This window comes from Notolepis coatsorum (genome assembly GCF_963971535.1).
Source record: "Notolepis coatsorum genome assembly, chromosome: 10".
Taxonomy (NCBI): domain Eukaryota; kingdom Metazoa; phylum Chordata; class Actinopteri; order Aulopiformes; family Paralepididae; genus Notolepis; species Notolepis coatsorum.
The window spans coordinates 96431318-96454853 of record NC_140174.1 but is presented as its reverse complement, the minus strand read 5'-3'; positions in this window follow the sequence as shown (position 1 = coordinate 96454853).

Below are 23536 nucleotides of genomic sequence, written 5' to 3'. Positions count from 1 at the left end.
TGAGGAAAGGGGGTCAAGGGTAGAGGGAGAATGTCAGAACCGGAGAGATGAGATGAAAACAGTATGCAAGCCTTAAAAGGGTTGTCCCAGGAGAAAGAGAGAGAGAAGATGTACAAATAGTGTGCATGCCTTAAAGATTTGTCCCAGGAGAGAGCGAGGGAGAGAGAGGGGAGAGAGATGTACAAATCATTTCTGGGTTTTTTTTTGTCGCACAATGGGGGAGATTAGTCAGGGTGGATCAATGTAGGAGCATCAAGGATGTATAATTCATTGTAATGAAATGTTTCATGTTGTGCCATGTGCTGATGATCACTGTGGCGCTCTCCCTCTGGTCTCTCCATCTGCTCTCCCTCTGGTCTCTCTTTCTGGTCTCTCCCTCTGGTCTCCATCTGCTCTCTCTCTGGTCTCTCCCTCTGGTCTCTCTTTCTGGTCTCTCCCTCTGGTCTCCATCTGCTCTCTCTCTGGTCTCTCTCTCTGGTCTCTCCCTCGGTGGACCGGGGAGAAGCGCACGTCAAGAGCCATTAACTCTGAACCCGGAATCAGACCCGACTGACGAGATATCACTTTGCTGTCGGCCACCAGTGTTGCTAACAGGGAGCCTCAGCCTATGACTTCCACCAAGTCTTCCCGAGGATTATATTAACGTTTTATGCCTCTGCATCACAATATGTAGCCTACGTCGTATAGTATGTGAAAATGTATGTGCATATATTTGGTTTAGTATTTTGCATACATTATGTATGATGAGATCTGCGTCTGGGCGAGCGAAGGTAGTAGAGTGGGTGAAATGATTGAGGGGAAACGGGCTCAGTGGGGAGGCCCGGTGCACACGGGGGCCTGTGGCTGTCCTCTCCTCTCTCCCCGGCCTCCAGACAAAGGCATCGACGGGGGCAGCGGCAGCCTCTGGAGCCCCTGGCGGGTCTAGCCCGCAGCCTCTCTCTCATGATGGGCTGTGTGACCCTCCTGGGGGGGATGTGCCCTTTTGGTAAGTAGGGGTGGCTGACAGTGGTAGTAGCAGGGGTCTGCTGACCCCATTAAGGCAGCGAGGGGGGGGGGGGGGGGGGTAGAATCCGCCACAGAACACTCCACGTTTAGTCTGAGGACTGAAACATTACTCACTTCTTTTATTCTCCTCTCTGTGGACCGTTTTCTTCTGGCTATCTAAAAGAATTGGTTTCCTGTGAGCATTCATGGGGAATACAGAGGGTTGTTGTGGAGATGGTTTCACAGACGTGGATCAAACCTCCCACCTCCAGTGGAAATCTCCACCGGAAGGAACTTTTTAGTCTAGAAATGATGAATGTAAAAAAGAATTATAATTTTTTTTTATAAACTTGATCCAGATAAGATTTGGTAGCAAGTGGGCCTACAGTTTAGGAGGAGATGTCACAAATAATAATAAAATTCAAGATGGCGGACTTTATGGGTACTTGAGGAGAATTTGTACAGTGAGGATAGATGGATGTCTGTACCAAGTTTCGCGTCAATCAGACTTACGGTGAGGGAGTTATGACCTTTAAAATTTCAAAGGTTTGACCTTTAATTATAGGCCCTCATCAGGCCAATTGGGGTCATACTATTTCCTGGGAGAACATTTGCACACAACTTCTAATCACTGGGTCAGATTTCATGTTGCTACCATTTACCATCTCACAGGAATTTGCACAAACATTTGTGAAGAAGAAAAATAATAATAAATTCAGACAAAAACAATTGGGTTTCAGCCCTTCGAGCTTGAACTCCGAAAAATCTGCCCAATTTTCCGCCGTCGACTAAAAACACACTTCAATCAATATATGAAATGAAAGAACATTTTAAATACTAACCTTTGTACTATCTTTTACTATTATGCACTTTGCTATTAAGGAATCTACTTTGCTTAAACTACTACCTACTGTGCTAATATGTCTACACTATATGCACTTAAGACTGTAGCACTCAAGTTCGACATTGTTTGACGAACAATCTTACTTACCCTTAGCTGCCAGAGTTGTACCCTTCCTGCTGACTGAAGTCACTTTAGATAAAAGCGTCAGCTAAATGACTAAATGTAAATGTATAAAACCGAATTACACACAACATGCATTGCAAAATGAAATTGAAAATGAAATTGAAACTAGACGTTGACCGTAGTAAATACATTTACATTTTACATTTTGTCATTTAGCTGACGCTTTTATCCAAAGCGACTTACAAGTTTTGTACAACAAGACAGCAGGAAGGGTTCAACTCTATCAGCTGAGTAACAATGTTCATCAAAGTGTTGAGTGCTACAGTGTAGGTTAGTATATTATTTATTATATATATATATATTAATTTTTTTCATTTCAGATAATGATTGAAGAAGTGCGTCTTTAGTCGACGGCGAAAGATTGGACGGGTTTCGGCTGTCCTAACCATTTGGGGCAAGGACCGAGAATAGGCGACTTCTCTTTGATGACCCTCCCGGAGCTCGGATAGGATAGGAGGAATTTGCATGTTCTCCCCTCGTTTGCGTAGGTTTCCTCCGTTTCCTCCCACAACATGCACGTTAGGCAGGGACTACGGAGTACGGATGAAAACTAGCTCTTTCTGGCACATTTACATTGATGTAGAAACTGAGAATGTTGATTACTGTGCACTGTCCCTGGGTAAATTGTTTTAATAAATAAACTTAAATCAACAAAGCGGTCCATAGTGTACAGACCTACTGGTGCTGCATTGTTGTCAATGTAGAGAACTCAAGTAGTGTGACTCCACGTTCCATTTTCCATCATGGAATTGTATCATGTCATTGTATCGATCCTATAATTGATTCTGCGAAGTGGAGGCACCTACACCATAGTGTGTCATCCCTTAGTGCCGGGAGCTCTCTTGTTTAATTGCAGGCTAAGGCCCTGGTTTTCTTGTTGCCTTTGAAAAGCCTCATTGATTTTTCATACCACCCTTCATCCGCGCTCTGCTCCGTTTTAAGAGCAAATCCCTTATTGCCAAAGTTGCTTGGAATGTAAAAGCATGCAATCTGTCTGTGCTTCTCGCAAGGCTTTCCAGGTGCAAGTCGGACACATTGACATTGAGGTTTAAAAGAATATATATACATAAATAAAAAATAAACATCACATCTTCCAGATGGGAAGGCTCAAGGCTAGTTAGCAATGGGTTGTGTTGAAAACACATCGTTCAATCTAGGAGGACTTGAGTTCTGCCTGTTTCTATTTAGCCTGGAAGCCAGTCTTTCTCGCAAACTTTATTTTTGTTGCTACCAGTCTATGCTTCTGTTGTTTTGGCAAAACAAACTGAAAATATACCAAATACTTTTTCAATCGTCAGAGGTTTCCCAGTGTCTTCGCAGTTGTGTTCAGCAAGAACCAATCTAAGTCAGAAAAGCTATTTTAATCAAATTAAATGGATCTTTGTTTACATCTCTTTTTTTGTATCCACTTTTTCGCCTCTTTTTTTCTATTTTTTCTCCCATCCCAATTCCAACATGCCAATTCTTCCCTCCCCTGTCTTGAACGTTGCTCGCATATGCCCCACACTCGCCGGTTGTAGGGAGGATAGAAGCCTTGCATCACGTGTCCCCTCCGGTACACGAGGAGGCAGCCTGTCACATCTTTTCACCTGCCAGCGCGGACTCTCATTGGCGAGGTGTAACGTGTGGGAGGCTCACACTACCCCCGCCATTTCCTGTCTATGCTGTGCAGGCATCCCCAACCGACCTGTAGGAGTCGCTGTCCACAACGTCCAGATTACCACCCATCGACTTCCACCCCCTAACTCTGCCAATTGAGTTATATTATCGTATAGCTCTGCTCAGCGTCATAGTGCAAATACTCCACCTCAGTACTTGCGCACTGAATAAAAACTCACAATGTACCTTTACATACCAACATCTGTCTGACCACACCCCCATCCGCTACCTACATAAGCAGGGGTGTGGCCATGCCCTCATCTCCTTCTTCACTTTCACCACAAGAAAGTGCCTGTATACCAAACACTTGAGCTAGTGTAACAAGTGCCTTGTTGCCTTGTATAGATAATTACACCCCATCACAAAATACACTTTAATACATTCCACTAATACTCCTAAACGTTTTATTTTATTGATTTAAGTTGATTTCATTCCTTTCGTTTTGTTTTATTGCACTTTTGGGAGTTAAGGCTTTTATTTTGAAACCCTTACATTTCCGGTCCTCCGGGACACACATCCTGCCTGCTGTCTCGCGGCGATCCAGTCCCACCTGGAACTCCGTGGGGTAAGCACTAATTATTATGTTCAGTGAAAGACTTCGGTCTAAAAGTTGTTAAATATTGTATGTTACATTCCTAAAACTGTGAAACGAGTTTGTAATGTAACTAATGTTGTTAATATGTACCTGTGCAGTTGTTTTGTGGGAGGTTTGACTGGGTAAAATGCACTTTAATAGCATGTAGGAAGTTTGCACACACGTGCACTGTTAACATGGAGTTAATGCAGTCACGTCTTTTCTCAACCATAGCTCACGTGCTGCAGTGCAGATGACTATTCCTAATGCTGGTGCATTGTGTTGCCTTTGTAACCTAACAGGTATGTGTGTACAGTAGCTCCCATGTGTCCGTTTTGTATTCAATTGTGTATATCTTTCCAATGTAATTGTATGTTAAAATGTGTCATTCTTATGAGCGAGTCCCACCTGGAACTCCGTGAGCTCACGTGCTGCAGTGCAGATGACTATTCCTAATGCTGGTGCATTGTGTTGCCTTTGTAACCTAACAGGAGGGAAATAAAGTCCGTCAACAGTCATCCATGTCTGTCGTCCTTAACACAACGCCGTCAGAGAGTACACCTAACTACACCGGTCACACGTGGTGCCGTTTGACCTCGGACAACGGACAACGCTCGCCTGTCCACCGGGGACGCTGTCTGCACGCCGCTTCTTCATTCAACTGGCTGTGCTGAGTACAACGTCGAACGTTAACGTGTGCGCATAGGATAAGCGCATATGTGATATTGGTTGTTTCTGTTTGATAATAATATGCTATTGATTGTAATTGTAAATATTATTGTAATGATACAGTAATTGGAGACGACACTAGTTGTACAAGACCATTGTATTTTTTTTTCTTTCATCTGTTATGTATTGTGAATAGATAGCCTATGGTCTAATGTTCAAAGTTTGAGCAGTAACAAGTGTTGCTATCTAACACATGCCCACTGTAAATATAATTGGGAACTAATTTGTTTATATGGTTGGCTGGTAATGAGATATATATATATATATATATATTATTTTTTTCCCCCCCATCTGTTCTGGTAAATTGTGAATGGATAGCCATACAGTAGCCTACATGTATTTGTGTGTAGTCTAGTGTTTAAAGTCTGAGCAGTAACAAGCGGCCATTTAACACATTCACACATACTTTTCTTTTGTTTATAGCCCTCTAAAGCATTTTTATTTTTTATTCTTGAACATGTCTGAAGCAGGACCACCAGATCTGGAGATGGTGGGTATGATGCCTGTATATGGCAGGGGTCAGTCAGCTCTTATGTGTGGGAGGGGAAGACCTGTGGAACTGAGTCAGTCTACAGTTCGCCAGTCAGTGTTTGAAGCAGTGGGGCCAGTGGCCACATCTACTCCAATCACGCATGATGCAGCCCCGCAACTCGCTAGGTCAGAGGATTTAAGCAGCCTCGTCACAGACCTTGCCATACAGATAGGAGAACAAATTGCATCTACTCTGCATGCCATGCACCAGACCAGTTATCAGCCCCAGGTCCCCGTCCCTGAGCCCAAGGTCCCCGCACCCCAACCACAATGTTTTTCTGGGTGTGCAGACATGTCAAGGATGAAAGTGATAGTGCAGGCGGAGACTAAACCACCTCCGTTCTTCAGAGGTGATCGCACTGAGCCAGTCTCCATACATGAGTGGGAAGACATGATGCTAGTGTATCTGTCTAGAGCGAGTTGTAAAACCGACAGAGAATTGTGTGATCTAGTGATGGGCAGGTTGACTGGTAAAGCTAGAGACATAGTGAAGGTGTCACTGCGTAGCCGGCCTGAGTTGTCTGCCAATATGACCCCTGCAGCTGTGTTTGACATTTTAAAGCGTAACTTCAGCGAGCTGACATACTCCAGTATGCCCATGGCCGACTTCTATGCCATGGTTCCCAGGCCTAGTGAGGGAGTGATGGATTACTGGGTCCGGCTGAATAAAGCAATCGATGTTGCAGATGAGTGTCTACGTCGCCGGGGTCGGTGTGTTGATGATGCGAGCGCCGAGGTCGTGATGATGTTGATCACGCACTGCCCAGATCCCAGTCTAGCTATGTCCTTCCAGCTGAAGCCTGTGGAGCAGTGGACTGCAGCTGAGGTCCAGGAGCGTCTAGATGGTTACCAGAGAGACCAAAGGAGATCCAGTTCACGGGCACAGCAGGTTAACATCTCGGCATGCAGTCAGAGCCCCATGGCTGGTGGCCCATCCCCTCCTGTCCTGTATGGTGGGGCCCAGCAGTCTTCTGTTGTTGTGCAGTCACAGCAGCCTCCCTCCTTTGGCTCTTTTCATGAACAGCTTGGTGAGCCCCACAGGGTCTTAGTCGCAGCGCAGGCCCTCAGCCCTCCTACACCCATCTTAATGACTCCTGCCCCGGCGTGTCCCCCCTCTGTAGACCCTGGCCTTCATCAGGTGGTTGACTTGCTAGACCGTGTGCTCTCACTGTGTTCGGCCTCGCTGGCCCCAGCAGTACAGGCTCAGCCTGGTCAGCCGTCTCGCTCCCACATCCAGCCAAGTAATGGGCAGACGTACCACTCACGCAACCAGGCCAGACCGAGTCAGCAGAGTTACTCGCGCAACCAGGCCAGACCAAGTCAGCAGGGTTATTCGCGCAACCAGGCCAGACCGAATCAGCAGAGTTACCCGCACAACCAGCACGACCCATGCGAAGTGTGTCAAGACAGCAGGCATAACACTTATCAACACTGTATGCTCTATCGGCTGTGCCACCGCTGTTTCCGCCCTGGTCACTATGAGGACTCATGCCCTGGCATCTCCCAGCCATCAGCTGGATCAGCATCTCCCTCCAACAGACCCGCTCAGACCCATCCTGTCAATGCTGCCCCTTTAAACTAGCCAGCCCATGCAATGAGAGGGATAGTATGGGCAAAGTGAATGAAACCCTCGAGAGAGAACCAGACTTAGAAGCCATCTATGTAAACAGCTGCAGATTACTTCCAGAAAACGAAACAGCCATCTTTGTTGGGTCACAGAGAGTGAACGGAGCTAGTGAACTGTTTTATGCTCCAGTGTTAGTCAGTGACAAGTACACATTGAGGGGGATGTTGGATTCTGGTAGTATGTCATGCACGCTCAGTGAGGAAGGTGAACAAAAGTTACAAACCGCTGGTGTTCTCCCTCGTGTCCAGCCGGCACCTGTGAATGTGGTGCTGGTTGGTTGTGGTGGCTTGACTACTCGACCAAAGTGTGTCTATGATTTGGAGATTGAAGTTTGTGGGTCAAAGTTTGTGGTTCCTACGTTGGTTGTGCCAGGTCAGAGAGACGAGTTTATAATTGGCACTAATGTAATCAAGTCCGTTCTCCAAAGGCTGAAGTCGACTGAAAAGTACTGGGAGCTTGTGTCCTGCAGAAACAGAGACCCTGAGTGTGAGAAGTTCCTTGAGCTCTTAAGCTGCACCTCCCGCTGGTTGGGCCCAGACCCGCCCGGGGTGATAGGCACAGTGAAGCTATGCCAGGCGGTTACCCTCCTCCCTCAGCAGGAGTATCTAGTGTGGGGGAAGCTACCAGCCAGTGCACATGTGTCTCCTGGGAGTACAGTCATTGTGGAGCCCACCTCAGCGAGGTCGGCCCCTCGCAACATTATAGTGGGGAGAGTGGTGACTCCCATGTGGGGCGACCGCTGGGTCCCCATGAAGGTCTTGAACCCGACACAGAGCCCCATCACGCTCCGTCGTAATGCCAAACTGGCTGATGTCTCACCTTGTCTTGCTGTTGAAGATCTGTCTATCACTCAGGGCCTGTGTCAGCAGCAGTCTGGTGTCTCCAGCTCCTCCGCCTCTCCTGGCTCTTCGTTAGATGCTGAGCAGATGTTGGCCGACTGTGGACTGGAGGACGTGAACATCAAGTCATGTGATGTGTCTCCTGATGGGAAGAAGAGGCTTGCTGACCTACTGGTGACGTATCAAGATGTCTTCTCCAAGGACAAGCTGGACTGTGGAAAGGTCAAAGACTTTGTGCACCGTATCCACCTCTCGGACGACCGTCCGTTCCGCCTGCCCTTTAGGCGTGTCCCCCCAGCTGACTATCACAAACTGAGAGAGGTGTTGACTGAGATGGAGGTGAAGGGGATAATCTCCAAGTCGATGAGCGAGTATGCCTCACCTCTGGTCATGGTGTGGAAGAAGAATGGAGACCTCAGGATCTGTACGGATTTCCGCTGGCTCAACGCAAAGACCGTCAAAGATGCTCATCCGTTGCCCCATCAGTCCGACTGCCTTGCTGCCCTTGGTGGGAACGCTTTCTTTAGCACCATGGATCTGACCTCAGGGTTCTACAACGTCCCTCTCCATGTGTCTGACCGGCGGTACACTGCCTTCACAACACCACTGGGCTTGTACGAGTACAACAGACTCCCGCAAGGCCTGTGCAACAGTCCGGCATCTTTCATGCGTATGATGCTCGGCATCTTTGGCGACCTCAACTACTCCAGCCTCTTGTGCTACTTGGACGACCTGCTGGTGTTTGCGCCGTCTGAGGAGGAGGCGTTGAAGCGATTGGAGGTGGTCTTCTGCAGACTCAGAGTGAACAACCTCAAGCTCTCACAGAAGAAATGTAACTTCTTACAGAGGTCGGTCAGGTTCCTGGGTCATGTGGTCGATGCCAGTGGAGTCTCTGTCGACCAAGAGAAGGTCTCCGTCATCTCTGGCTTCCAGAGAGAGGATCTGATGGAGTCGGATGGCCGCACTCCCGCTCCGAAGAGAGTGAGATCCTTCCTCGGCATGGTGTTGTATTACCAAAATTTCATACATGGCTGCTCCAGTATAGCCAAGCCCCTCTTTGCCTTGACAGCTGGCCAGAAGAGAAAAGGGAAGACCAGTGCTGGTCGTACGAGAGCCGGTACGTTCCGGAAGCTGACTCCTGAGGACTGGACTCCCGCCTGTGAGACGGCGTTTGAGGAGCTCAAGAGGGCGCTCGTCGAATGTGTAGTGCTGGCTCACCCGGACTTTGAGAGGCCGTTCATCCTCTCCACTGACGCGTCGTTGGACGGTATTGGAGCAGTGCTCTCTCAAGTCCCTGTCGGGGAGGAGAAGGCCAGACCAATCGCCTTTGCGAGCAAGTCGCTCAGCCGCAGTCAAGCGAACTATCCTGCCCACAGACTGGAGTTCCTGGCCCTCAAATGGTCAGTGTGTGACAAATTCAGTCACTGGCTCAAGGGTCACAAGTTCACTGTGTGGACTGATAATAATCCACTCACGTACATCATGACCAAGCCTAAACTTGACGCATGCGAGCAGCGCTGGGTGTCCAAGCTGGCCCCTTACTGCTTCGACATCAAGCATGTGCCTGGGAGGCTGAATACAGTGGCCGATGCGCTGAGCAGAGATCCCTTCGTGAGGCCGCTCAGCCGGCGTCTCTTGACCGAGCCTTACTCCGCTCTTCTGGAGCAGGTGTGTGATGTGGAGAACAGGGGGGTGCAGGATATCTTCCGTCTGACATGCCAGCCCCAAGCTCTAGTGACCCCTTCTGGATGTGCGGTTGCTGGTGTGTCCATGTCGGCGGATGAGACCTCCACGGTGCTTTCCTCCCAGGAAGACTGGGACTCTGCGCCAAGACACAGGGCAGTATCTATGGCGGGTCACCTGTCCACTGTTGTCACTGCCGACCACGACGCAGTCTCCTCCTTGTCGTTGGCCGATCTGCAGGGCCGCCAGCGAAAAGACGCCACCGTCTCCAGAGTCATCTTTTACGTTGAAAGGGGCCGCAGACCCTCCAGACGCGAGCGCTGCTATGAAGATCAGCCCGCCTTGAGGATGCTGAAGCAGTGGGAGAGGCTCGCTATGCAGAACGGCATATTGTACAGGGTTACGAAGGACCACATGACCAGGCACAAGAGGTTCCAGTATGTTCTGCCTGAGTCCTTGAAGTCGGAGGCGCTGTCTGGAGTGCATGACTTGGCTGGTCACCAAGGTCAACCTAGAACGCTGTCTCTCGTACGTCAGCGTTTCTACTGGTATGACATGGAGAAGGATGTGCGGGGCCATGTGAAGAACTGTCCCAGATGCGTACTCAGCAAGACTCCAGAGCCGGCGGCCAGAGCCCCTCTGGAGAGCATAATAACCTCTGCACCACTGGAGCTGGTGTGCATCGACTTCTGGTCAGCTGAGGATAAGAACAACAAGTCTGTGGATGTTCTGGTCATAACTGACCACTTTACAAAGCTGGCCCACGCCTTCCCCTGCAAAGACCAAACCGCGAAGAAGGTTGCTAAAAAGCTGTGGGACAACTATTTCTGTGTGTATGGCTTCCCACAGCGCCTGCATTCGGACCAAGGAGCGAACTTCCAGAGTGAGTTGATGGCGGAGCTGCTGGAGTTAGCAGGGGTCACGCAGTCCCGGACCACTCCGTATCACCCTATGGGGAATGGTGGCACTGAGAGATTCAATCGGACCCTGGGTGGAATGCTGCGCTCCCTGCCATCGGAGTCTAAGCACAGATGGCCCCAGATGGTCCAGAGCTTGACCTTCGCCTACAATTGTACACAGCATGAGACGACTGGCTTTGCCCCCTTTTACCTGATGTTCGGGAGGGTCCCGCGTCTGCCAGTTGATCTGCTGTTTAAGAATGTGCTCCAGGACGAGGTGGTCTGTGACTATGATGCCTATGTGAAGTCCCTGGCGGCCGATCTCCAGTCTGCTATGCTGTTGGCCCAGAGGCACACCTCAGTGGAACAGGGGCATCAGGCTGACCAGTACAACAAAAAGATGAAGGGCTTGCCCCTCTCGGTGGGTGATCGGGTCCTGGTGGCGAACAAGGGCGCCAGAGGGAAGCGGAAGCTGGCGGACAAATGGGAGCCGGACGTCTACACCGTCATCGCTTCCAGACCACAGTGCCACATATATCGGATCAGAGACCGGACTGGGCGGGAGAAGACAGTCCACAGAAACCTCCTGCTTCAGGTCAACTTCCTCCCCTTGGACGGGTCATTTGATGATGAGGGTCTAGCCGCGGACAGCGACACCTGTGCGCCTGGTGAAGCCTCCCTCTCAGTCATGCCTGAGGCTAGTGCCTCAGACGCGGACAGTGTGGCGGCAGAGCCTTCCATGGGAGATGGACCTTCCATGGGAGATGGACCTGATGGGGATCGCACCGCGTCATGGGTGCAGGAGCAGTCTTCAGTGGAGAGTGAGGATGAAGGGCTACGTCCGTATTCCCCCCAGGGGATGTCCCCTGCTCTGAGTGAGCTTCCAGTGGCAAGTGCCGCCAGTCCCCCACTGTTGCTTGCTCCACCGAGTTCCCCCCCTGCTGTAGTCCAGCATGATGACAGTGTTGTGTCCACACAACCAGGGCGTACTCCTGAGCTAATGAGTGTCAGTGTGCCTGGTCAGAGCCAGGGTCCACAGACCACTGAACACTACACGTCCAGGTTCGGTAGGGTCATCAAGCCAGTCTTTCGGCTGATAGAGACAATGGTCCAACTTGAGAGTATGATGGGCTTCGAGCCACAAGCCTCTATCAGACATGTGTGAGGTCAGCTACAGTGTTGTGTATAGCACTTACGGCCTGATACAGTGTCCTTTGTGGTGATAAGGACTAACAGTTTTATTTATGTGTATGTGCCCTCGTCATGGTATGGTCAAGTGTAGCTGGATGGTGTATAAGGCACCGTCGTTATCCCTGGAGGTATGGTGGGAGTTGGCCACTCCTAGTGCCCTCCTGGCCTTTTATTAGGTGACAGGTATCGTTGGATTGTTCCGCAGTGTGTGGTTCTCATAGTAAGCTTGTGACTAGTGTGACACGAGGTAGGCACAGTTTTATTTTCTTCGATGTAGGTGTAATTCTGTGGGGTGAATGTAACAAGTGCCTTGTTGCCTTGTATAGATAATTACACCCCATCACAAAATACACTTTAATACATTCCACTAATACTCCTAAACGTTTTATTTTATTGATTTAAGTTGATTTCATTCCTTTCGTTTTGTTTTATTGCACTTTTGGGAGTTAAGGCTTTTATTTTGAAACCCTTACATTTCCGGTCCTCCGGGACACACATCCTGCCTGCTGTCTCGCGGCGATCCAGTCCCACCTGGAACTCCGTGGGGTAAGCACTAATTATTATGTTCAGTGAAAGACTTCGGTCTAAAAGTTGTTAAATATTGTATGTTACATTCCTAAAACTGTGAAACGAGTTTGTAATGTAACTAATGTTGTTAATATGTACCTGTGCAGTTGTTTTGTGGGAGGTTTGACTGGGTAAAATGCACTTTAATAGCATGTAGGAAGTTTGCACACACGTGCACTGTTGACATGGAGTTAATGCAGTCACGTCTTTTCTCAACCATAGCTCACGTGCTGCAGTGCAGATGACTATTCCTAATGCTGGTGCATTGTGTTGCCTTTGTAACCTAACAGGTATGTGTGTACAGTAGCTCCCATGTGTCCGTTTTGTATTCAATTGTGTATATCTTTCCAATGTAATTGTATGTTAAAATGTGTCATTCTTATGAGCGAGTCCCACCTGGAACTCCGTGAGCTCACGTGCTGCAGTGCAGATGACTATTCCTAATGCTGGTGCATTGTGTTGCCTTTGTAACCTAACAGGAGGGAAATAAAGTCCGTCAACAGTCATCCATGTCTGTCGTCCTTAACACAACGCCGTCAGAGAGTACACCTAACTACACCGGTCACACTAGGTTGTTAGACTGAAGAAAGGAGAACAGAAGAGAAAGGAGATACGTTGACATTATATCTTTGTTTTCTCTCTCACTATTTTCGAGAAAATACAGCGATAATGTCTTCGTCATTGGGGTGTCTGGAAGATGATGATCATTCTGACCTCCACCGGATTTTTCGTATTAGGGGCTCGCGTCGCTGGTCTAATCCCCACCTGCAGTCCTCCAAGCTGCAGCTGGACAGGTATTACCTGCGGGTCTGCAGCTGGACTGTGCAGTATGCGTCGGCTGTTGTGAGAAACTGGCTGCCTCTGGGTGAGTGATGTGTTTTGCTATGCGAGTGCCGGTTGTGTTGCTATGGGGGTTAGCTGCACAATTTACGAAGGCCGGCCCCAGACTAGTACCCTTTTTTCTGCCTCTTAGGCGGCAGTGGGAGGATCCTGGTTTGAAGCCCACGATAGTCAATCTAGTGGGCCGTGACCAAGGTCTATGGTTAAAACCCGGGATCTTTGGACTAGCAGATTCTTCTCTGTCATGTGAAGGCCCCATCTTTCAAGTTTGAAAATAACCCTCACAAGGAAAAGTGTGTTTGGTGCTTCTTTATCGGAAACACCACGCTCAAGTCGGCTACAGCCTATAAATGATTTGTGCCGACACTGCTGTATATCTGCACCGTTTTGGAAAGTTTTTTGATTTATTTTTTCTCTTCTCTCCTAGGATGAGGAGGTGAGTCAGACGGCGGCTGTCTGAGGTGTTGGCTTATTGTGTTCTCGTGTGCCGTTTCGGTGATGGCTGCTTAGCTTGCGTACTAGCCGGTTGAGCTAACTGTTAGCCAGTTAGCTGTTAGCTGCAGCGCTAGCTCGTTGTGTTCACTAGGCCAGGAGCGTTAGCTTGTTGCCACCAGCCGGCCTGAGTTGGCTGTTGAACATTAGCCGTGAGGATAACAGGCCATAACACTCTGACTACGACGTCATCTTTGACAGAGGATGTTAGTCGGCCCTACACCGTGTTGCCCGGGCAGCGAGGACTTTCGTCAACATGGAGAGACCAGTGGTTGCAGTCCTCTCAGCCTGCGCTCGTGGTGTGGGTAAGAGTCCTTCTGGACGCTTAATGCCTCTTCCTTCCTTCCCTTCTAAATGTTTTGTAATAACGATGTTTTCCAAAACGTATGTTGCTGCACTACATTGGGGATACGACATGTGTTGTGTGTGAATTGTCTTGTCGCTGGTATAGGTTCTCTCTACCTAGAAAATCGGCGTTGTTTTTTACGTGAGTAAAAATGAACTGGTTGGTTGTGATGAGAACTTGTGTGTTCATGTAACGTTAGTAACGTGGTTGAGCTCACAACTAGTTGGGTTATTTACCCTGCAAAGCTATGCTTAGTGACATGTGATCGAGGGGTGAGTCCTTCTCTCAGCCTGTGATGAAAATAAACAGGTAGCATGTTCACATATTAACAGGGCAGTACCTGTTCAACCTGGTCGTATCAAGGGTAAGGTGGGGAGGGGTGATTTCCCCCCGGTTTCCCTGGGGCTTTCCCCCCTCCTCTCAAACATGTTTTGTTTACAATATATTGTGTCACTATGTTTGTGGGGATACGGTGTAATCCCTCAGCTTCTGCTGGGGTTGTGCTCCTGCTTGAGAAGACGATTTTTTCCTAGGGAAAAGATTGTTTTGGTCGCTATCATGTGGGCTTAGCAAGGCCTGTGGCCAATACATAATCGAGGACTTGTGTCTTCTCTCGTTATGAAAAACGGCGTTCCTCTTACGGTAGTGAGAGTGTACTTTTGCCTTTTTTGTTGTGATGAAGGGTTGTGTGTGTCGTTAAGATCTACAACTGGGTTAGGTGTTGGCCTACAGAAGTCACATGTGTAAGTCTGGTACCGGGGCTCTTAAAGCCCAACCTCTAGGTTAAACCCTACTGATCAATTATGGGTAGTTTACATCATTGGTATATAATTTCATTATTAATTTTTTTCCATTTGACACCGGAAATGCCACTCTGAAAGAGTTAAAAAGGTCCACGCACGAATAACATGCACGCGCGAATCAAAAAAGCTTATCAAACGCCGACGTCACAACAGGTCAACAGGACAACAGGTGCATATTAATGAGCCGAATCTAAAAGCTTATCAGACGCTAGCACCTAGCACGGCCGTGACGTCACTCCAGGAAACGTATGCCTTATGTCCGTCCGGGTCATAGTACTAGATCAATGGTGGCTCACTCGGTGCATCACAGTTAGCCTATATCTCCGCCGTCCCTGCTACACTCACTGACGTTAGCCTAATAGCCCGCCGTCCCTGCGGGTGGTTCTCTCCTCTTTGTGTGCCCCCGTCCCCGCGGAGGAGCTTGTGGACTCGACAACAGCGGCGGCCGCAGGGCGCCGGAGCCTGCAGCGCTAGTTAGCTCATAGCTATCGTCTAACACTAGCCTTTGCGGGCTCGGGCGCCCTGCGGCTGCCGCCGCCGTCGCATCCATGGCCCCCCGGCAGGGCATCCGTGGGGACGGGGTGTACAGAGAGGAGAGAACCATTTTGGGTCGGCCGTTCATGCCGGCCAGCGAGCCGGATGTCGGGATATGTTGTTAGCACAATAGCTACCAAGCTAAGCTATGTTATCTACTAACGTTATAAACACAATATGTGTACAACGACACAATGATTTACATTATTACAAATATGGTAACGTGGTTGTGGCTTTTACAAATAGTGGTTAGCTTTAGAGATGGATGGATGGCTATAATCACGGAGCAATAGTGAGGTGAAACAGATACATTTCCATTCGGCTAGTAGTAGCAAGCATATATCTATGGTAGCAAGGCTCTCTGCCTGCCACTAGCTGTGTGACTCTCAGCGCCCCCTGGTGAGCCCCCTGTTGTCCTGCACCTGTTGTGACGATTACACACGCACGTTATGAACAATTGATTAAAATATGCACGTGCGTGGTGATTGTGTTGGGCAGACAAAATGTTTGATAAAAACGCTAAAACTGGGTCAATTTCAATACTTTTTTTCCCCCTTCTTCATGAAAGCCACTGTTGGCCTAGTCCACATTGTTTATTGAACAAAAATACAACGTGGAGGTTGACCTTTAAAGGGGCCCTCTCTGGGTCTGTGTTTTTCTTTGTAAAATCAGATGGCAGGTTTCGCACATGAGTCTATGTGAAGCTGTTAAACGCTTCATGTAGCATGCTATGACTGGTGTCATGGCTCTACTTTGTCATTACATCGTATCAGGGGTGAGGGGTCATAAAGGGGTGAACTGGTAAACCTTCCTCCCCTTTTTTCTGATTGGTCAGGGGTTAAAACCCCCTGTCCTTCGGGCTTCCTGTCACGTTGCTGGATCAGCACGTTACAGGGTAGGGGGGGGGGGGGAGTTTCCTGGTCCCACGCCATATTGGGCGGTGGACCACGGAAATTCCCCCGCCATAGAGTACGTCACTGGGTGCGTTTCTATTGGTAAGACTTCCGTGGGTTATTCAGGCTCCATGTTATGGACCTCTGTTACCGGGAGTTTCAGAGCCTCCTCCTCAGGGAGTTCAGAGCCTCCTCCTCAGGGAGTTTCAGAGCCTCCTGTGAGTTCAGACCCTCCCTCCCAGTGAGGGAGCCTCCTCAGAGTTTCAGAGCCTCCTCCTCAGATCGTCAAGGTGAGTAGAACTTAAAAAGAAGTTCTGCTCTGTTGTATGTGTATTGAGCTTGGTGGGTGATGCAACGCAGTAGAGACGTTTGTTCTTCTGCTCTGCTCCCTACTGGTAGTGTGTGTATTGGGTCAGAGGCTCCTCATCAGGGTGTTTCGGAGTCTTCTCCTCTGGGAGTTCAGAGCCTCCTCGGTGAGTTAGAGTCTCCCTCTCAGTGAGGGAGCCTCCTCAGAGTTTCAGAGCCTCCTCCTCGGAGAGTCCTAATCCAATTGTTACATAGCTCAATGTTGCAATATGTCTATTCAATCTATTGCTCACGTGGGAAGTCTCTCTGGGGGTTCCCCGTCCTCTCCTTTTTGGAGTAGGTGGACGGGGTATTGTTTAGGGTTTCCCTGACTCCTCGCCTTAAAGGTCTGTTGAGTCATGGGTTTCCCCCCGTCATAGGGGTACGTCGCTCCCTGTCCCCTCTTATGAAGTATGGTTGACGGGGTGGTGTTTTCCCTCAGCCGCGTCGCATGGGACCCATGTCCGTATTCTTTTTTCTTTTTTCTGCAGAAAATTAAAAATTAAAAAAGCGGCTTCTTGTCGTTCTTCTTGTCGTTCTCCCTTGGAGGAACGGTATCTGGTGTCTTGTTAGACTATCCATTGATGTGTTTTGGGTCTCGACGTGTACATAGTGCTGGCCCCGGGTGCTTCTGATAGGAATCACGCATGAGGCTTGCGCGCCTGGGTTGCTCATCATTAAAACGGCGTTTTTATGGGGCAACTGGGATGGAGTTTGTCTCTTCCGAGCGCCAGTTTACTAGGTTTGTCTCGACGAATTCTCGTTCATATCTGGGGGATGTTAACGGAATAGATCAAAGCATAGGTAGAGGGGTCTCACGGCCTTGGGGTGGGCCACCGAGCGCGGTACGAACGGGACCGTCTGGGTGGCGCCCTCTATAATGTTTTGGATCGACACGCGTACCTACCCCCCTCCTAGTGTTGGGGATGTCGGCGTGATTAGGGCACGGGACTGGTTCTGGTCACGCCGGTCCAGGTCAGTTAACCCGTTGTCCGCCGGGGACGCAGATCTGCTGTTCTGGTACCCTGAGGGACTTGTGCTTTTTTCGGGGGGAAAAAATGCCGGGTCGGCCCGGGTGTCACAGGGTTTGACGTTATGGAGATGTTCGTGGTTGTGTTACTACGTATTACCCCTCACTGTTGCTTGGTCCATGTTGTGTTGTACCTTGAGCTGCGCTAAGGGGGCCTGGTCCTTCTCCATTCTTTTCACCCCTCTCTTCTCCTGCTTACGCATGGCTGAGAGGGGGCTGTTGAGGTGATTCTTGGAACTCCTCTGGCATCCCTGTGTACGTCCCAGTCCGCCGGGCCCAGTCCGAAGTTGTTTCGTCGACCCGTAGGCCTGGGATAACCCCTGTTTGAAAACTGAAACACTTGTACTGCGGTATAGCCAGTGTATACCCGCAGGTGTGTTTTGGAGTTTTTTCTTGAGGGGTTATAGGAACAACCACCTCATGTTAGAACCAAGGGGGTGGTTGGTTCCCTGGTGTGTTGGAGCGGAGTCAACTCCCGGGTTAACCGATTGAGTGTGCCCCCGCACGTTTCATGACGTCTGCCAATCGTGTCAGCCTTCTCTGCCTCGACCCCTCTAGAGAGTCTGGGTTTTTTTGTGGAGGCTGTGACATGGTGCACAACAATGCCAGCATACGGCCCTTCCGCCAGGGTGCTGTTTCAGCTGACCCCTTTGGCGCCTGTCTAGTCCGCAGTGCTCCAGGCTCAGGTCAAGTGCCTGCTGCCTGCATTGAGGGATCGACCTCTTCTAGAAAAGGGAGGTCGTCTCCCCGGTGCGCTGCCTGCTCCCGCTGTAGGTGTAGCCTCTTGAGTGCTTCGAGTTTACAGCCATGCCACCCTGAACACGCCCGATCTCGTTCGATTTCGGAGGCGGTATAGGTTCAGGCCTGGGTTGTGCTTGGATGGGTGACTGCCTGAGTATACCAGGGTCAGTGAGCCAGGCGGCGTGCTATTGGGCGGAAGGGCCTGCTCTTGGATGGGCCCTGTCCGAATACGCTGGCGATGTGGGAGGCGGTGTCACTAGTGACCGCCTGGTGAGGTCTCGATGCTGTGGCGTCATTGGCCTCTCCAGGCCCCCTTTTTCCGGGGGGGTCCTGTCCCTTCTGGGTCTGGGTCCTCCTTCGCGCTCCGCTGCTACGGCCTTGCCACGGGGTCGGGGGTGCTCGGGTCCTCCCCGGTTCTGATGGTTGTGGGGGGCCTCAGTGGGGTACATTTGTCGAGCTCAGCTCTGCTCCGCTCCTGTGTTGCACTATGACGCTGAGCAGAGCTATACGATAATATAACGTACGGTTATGTATATAACCATAGTTATATGAGTATAGTGACGCTCAGCGTCAGGACTCCCCTGCGGCCCCTTGATCTTGCCTTGTGGTGAAAGATTGGGAAGGAGATGAGGGCATGGCCACACCCCTGCTTATGTACTGTAGGTAGCGGATGGGGGTGTGGTCAGACAGATGTTGGTATGTAAAGGTACATTGTGAGTTTTTATTCAGTGCGCAAGTACTGAGGTGGAGTATTTGCACTATGACGCTGAGCGTCACTATACTCGTATAACTATGGTTATATACATAAATGTTGTGAAGGGCCAGATTAAACCGAATATATATATTTATTTATATATATATATATATTTAATTGTATTTGTATATTCTCTAATATTCCCTGATATCCCTTGTATATTCCTTGTACAATATGCATTGAATATCCATTCTAGCCTACTGAACATCCCATAATAGTCTCCATTCTACTATTGGTCGAGACCTTGGTGCCAGGCTGCCATACCCCTCAGACCCAGTTCAAACGTACCGCTCCACATGTACGAACAAGTCCTAGTTCCGCGTAGGAATCTGACTACCGCACCACTAATGGGACTATTTGTTCATAGTGCGTATATATACTGCGCTACTAAAGTAGGACTTTCTTTTCAGTCCAGTTTCTTACCCTCCAATAGAGTCACAGACGTAAAGCCTCCCCGCGACGCCACGTGTGGGAGTAAGGCCAAGTTCGCCTACCATCGGTATTGAGACATCGTGTATATTAATATTTGAATAGTCATATTTGGCACTATATCGTCGAGTTGGACGTAGTCTATTAAGCTAATAATAGTCTGTTAATATATAGTGCTTCGTGCGGTGAGAATACTACCGTAGTCAGTACCCCATCGTTTCGGGCAGAGAACTGGCTGCTTATCCAGGGTGGTTGACCCCACGTGAAGCAGCACCCGAGGAGCCCCAGAGCCGACGAGCGAGTGGACCTGTATACCGGATTATTCTACCGACGACAGCCCGCCTTCCCAGGCACGGATTATGCTTTGTATACTTTGATTATTCCATGGATAAAGACCCCCGACACTGCCGTGTGTTGGAACCCCCCCCCTGGAGAGGACGCAAGGTGAGGAGACGCTCTGCAAGACGAGGTCGCTTCACGTCTCTCCTCCGTGGACCGGATGACGCCGGCCCACAAAGAGTCCACCTGCTTTCATCTGTGGTCCAAGGATCGCCGGCGCATTGAACGGCACTACAGTGGGTTCACCTGGGATACCCTTGGCCGGATGAGGCAGCCGGATTCTACCCCCCCCCCCCTCCTACTCGGCTTACAAGCGACCGGATTAACCCCCCCTAGTGTGTCCAGTATATAATCATTAAAGTATCATTGCTGTTATTCCTTAAACTATTCCAGGTCGTATATGTACCACCTGCGCCTTCAGAGATTGGACATTCTCTATTGATATACCGACGAATACTCTTGCCATAAAAGTGCATACTAATTCCATTCATAAATGTGATTGATTTGATTAAGTGCTTGCTCTACACACCATCGCTGTGTAGAAATAAAGACCTATTTCTAATTCGTACATTTGTGTTGGATCCGTTTCATCTACGTGACAGTGTTCATCATAATATATTTATGCCGTGTACTGGGTGGCCGAATATTAAGTACAAAGGTAGTGGTAGTAAGTATCATATCTAGTAATACAGTCAGGGAATTGTACCCCTCAGTTACAATTGGTCCTTCGAGCCGGAGGGTAATTAGTGTAATATTAATATAGTGTTATTAATATTGAAATGGCCTATGATGAACACTCCACGAAACGATCCTCCTAACCAACGCCCGCAGCGCGAACGACGGCTCCCTCAGTACTTAGAGGCTTACGCTGTCAGTCAACAACCTAGTCTTCTACTAACAGTAAACGCGGTAAAACTAGAAAGTAAAAGTATGTCTAACCCCAACGCCCAGACTACCCCGACCATAGAGGCCCCTACGGGTTCTAATGTAACTGACCAAGTTCACGGTGGGGACCAGTGGGAACCAGACATGACTTCACACCCCGCCAGTACTGAAGAAGTAGTCCCCGATGAGTCCCGGGAGGAATACAACGCTACCGAGAGAGAACTCGGCACGGAAGAAGACGGGGAGAGCACCGTGGAGATAGAGCTCCAAGGCTCCGCAAGGAGTACCCCGAGGGAAGGCTCCCCTATACAACCGCCTTCTCCCAGCGAGGCAGAGAGGACCCTACAGCAGGCCTTCCTCATCAGCCTGAACGCCGCTGCTGAACGCGACCGACTGCAGATCCAGCAGCGGAGCGAAGAAGAGCATATACGTCTAGAACTAAGACGCATTCAGAGAGAAGAGAATGTGGCCCGAGACCGAGCAGACAGCCAGCGAGCAGCTGCTGGTGCTCTACGGGACGCAGAGCGCGACAGACAGCAAGCGCAACTAATAGAACAGCTGATCAGACGGACAACACCCTCTCCCTCCGCCAGAGGCTCCAGGAACTCGTCTAGACACACCTCCAGGGCGGCATCCCCTAGCCGAGTAAACAACCCTGAACTTGACCAACAGACGAGGTCTATACCCCCCACAGACCACCTCCCCCCACCGGTCCAAGCGAGACCTAGCAACCGGGAAGGAGCAGCATATCCTGTGGAGAGGCTAAACCAGAGACTACAAGCACTGGATGACCTAACTGAAGACGAAGAGGAAGAGGAGGAGAACCACGCCCGACGACAGCACAGTACTCTACCGGACCAGGAGGTCCGGTACAGCCCAGGCTATACTCCCGCGGAGCTGCGCTACAGACCCCCGACTCTATACACGGGTGAGCACGACGCATGACCCGCACCGAGGAACAGCACCTGGACAAGCGGGCCATGGTACACTGCCGGTACCAGCCCATACCAAGGAGCGGGAGGAGACTCGCCTAGGAGGCCTCTCCCCCAACGCTCGCCGATGTATCCACAGTCAGCGTCATACATTGGCACGCCTATGGTACCCGACTTCACCCAAGAGAACTGGGCCCAGTATACGGAACTCCGCATGTGTCTGGAGACCATGTTGGTGGATGTATTGGATGAACGCCATAAATACGCCATCCTACTGAAGCACTTAAAGGTGCCCCGCGCACATAATATAGCGCTCGCCTACGCGACTTCCACCACCCCATACACAGCAGCGCTGGTAGCATTGGACCAGAGGTATGGGCGCATATGGGATTACGTGATCCAGGAGATCCGACACATCGACCGCTTACCCCCAGCAATAGACAATCGAGCACTGGACGACCTGTCCATCAGAGTGCAGTCCCTGGTAGGGATGTTGGGAGCGCAGAGAGAGAAGGGGAGGCATGAACTTTACGCCAACTCAAATGTGGAAAGGATCTTGGAGAAGCTGCCGCCCGCTCGACAGGAGCGTTTTAGGCGACAGAGGGACCACCGAGACCCGAATGGCCCCGAACCGAACCTCCTCGATCTAGCAGACTTCCTGGCGAGAGAAGTCAGCAGCCTACGGCTAGATACATTCGGACGGAGCACCCCTGGCTCCAGAGAAGGAACCAGACGACTAAATGATGGAAGAAGATCGGTGACTGTGATGCACCAATCGGAGTCAGTACCGAGCAGCAGGAGCCACAGTACCCCCTCCAGAACAGAGAAGTGGAAGATAGTGTGCCCCTACTGTGAGAAAGAACACTGGCTAGCGCAATGTGACTCCTTCCCCAAGCTGAACGCGGAGGAAGCAAGTCAATGGATAAAGTCCAACAAGCGCTGTTTTCGCTGTGCGCGCTCACACATGGCAGCCGAATGCCGCTTAAAGAAAAGGTGCACCAAGTGCGATGGAGCCCATCTGGACATACTTCACGACAGTAACAGACGGCGCCCTTCACCCGCACCATCCAGCCGCAAAGCGAGCGTCATGTACATCGATCCCGCCAGCAGCAGTGGAGCCCGAGTACTCCTAAAAGTAGTGCGTGTGACACTAAGCTACCAGAATAAAGTCCTGGACACTTACGCCGTCCTCGATGACGGGTCAGAGAAGACCCTTCTGCTCGCCTCCGCTGCGGCCCAGCTAGGGCTGCGGGGAAGCGAAACCCAAATGACAATTCGGACAATAAGACGAGATTTGAAGACGATAAAGGGCGAGAATGTCTCATTCTCTATCGCAGCAAGCGGCCAGCCTGAGCGACGGTACCAGATTACAGACGCTTTCACCAGCCAAGAAATAGGACTGTCGCGGTACACATACCCCGTCGCCAAACTGATGGAGAAATATGCACATCTGCGCAAGTTACCGATCCCGCTCATAGACAATGCTATGCCGACCCTGTTGATAGGCTCCGACCATGCAGACCTCATTGTCCCGATAGACCGGGTTCATACCGGACCCCGAGGCTGTCCTGCAGCAGTCGAGACCCGTTTGGGATGGACTCTCCAAGGCCCGCTCGCCAAATCTCTCAACCGAAGTACAGCCACTAGATGTCTCCACTCCCGAGTCACAGAGGGAGAAACCGCACTCCTGCAACACGTAGAGCGGCTATGGACCTTGGAACAAATGCCCTTTAAGAACGGAAGGAAAGACATTCGCTCTAAAGATGACATTTACGCCATTCACCTCCTCGAGACAGGGACCAAGAGAGTCCCGGTCAACGGCGTGTTGAGATACGCCACGCCACTCCTGCGGCGAGAAGGAAT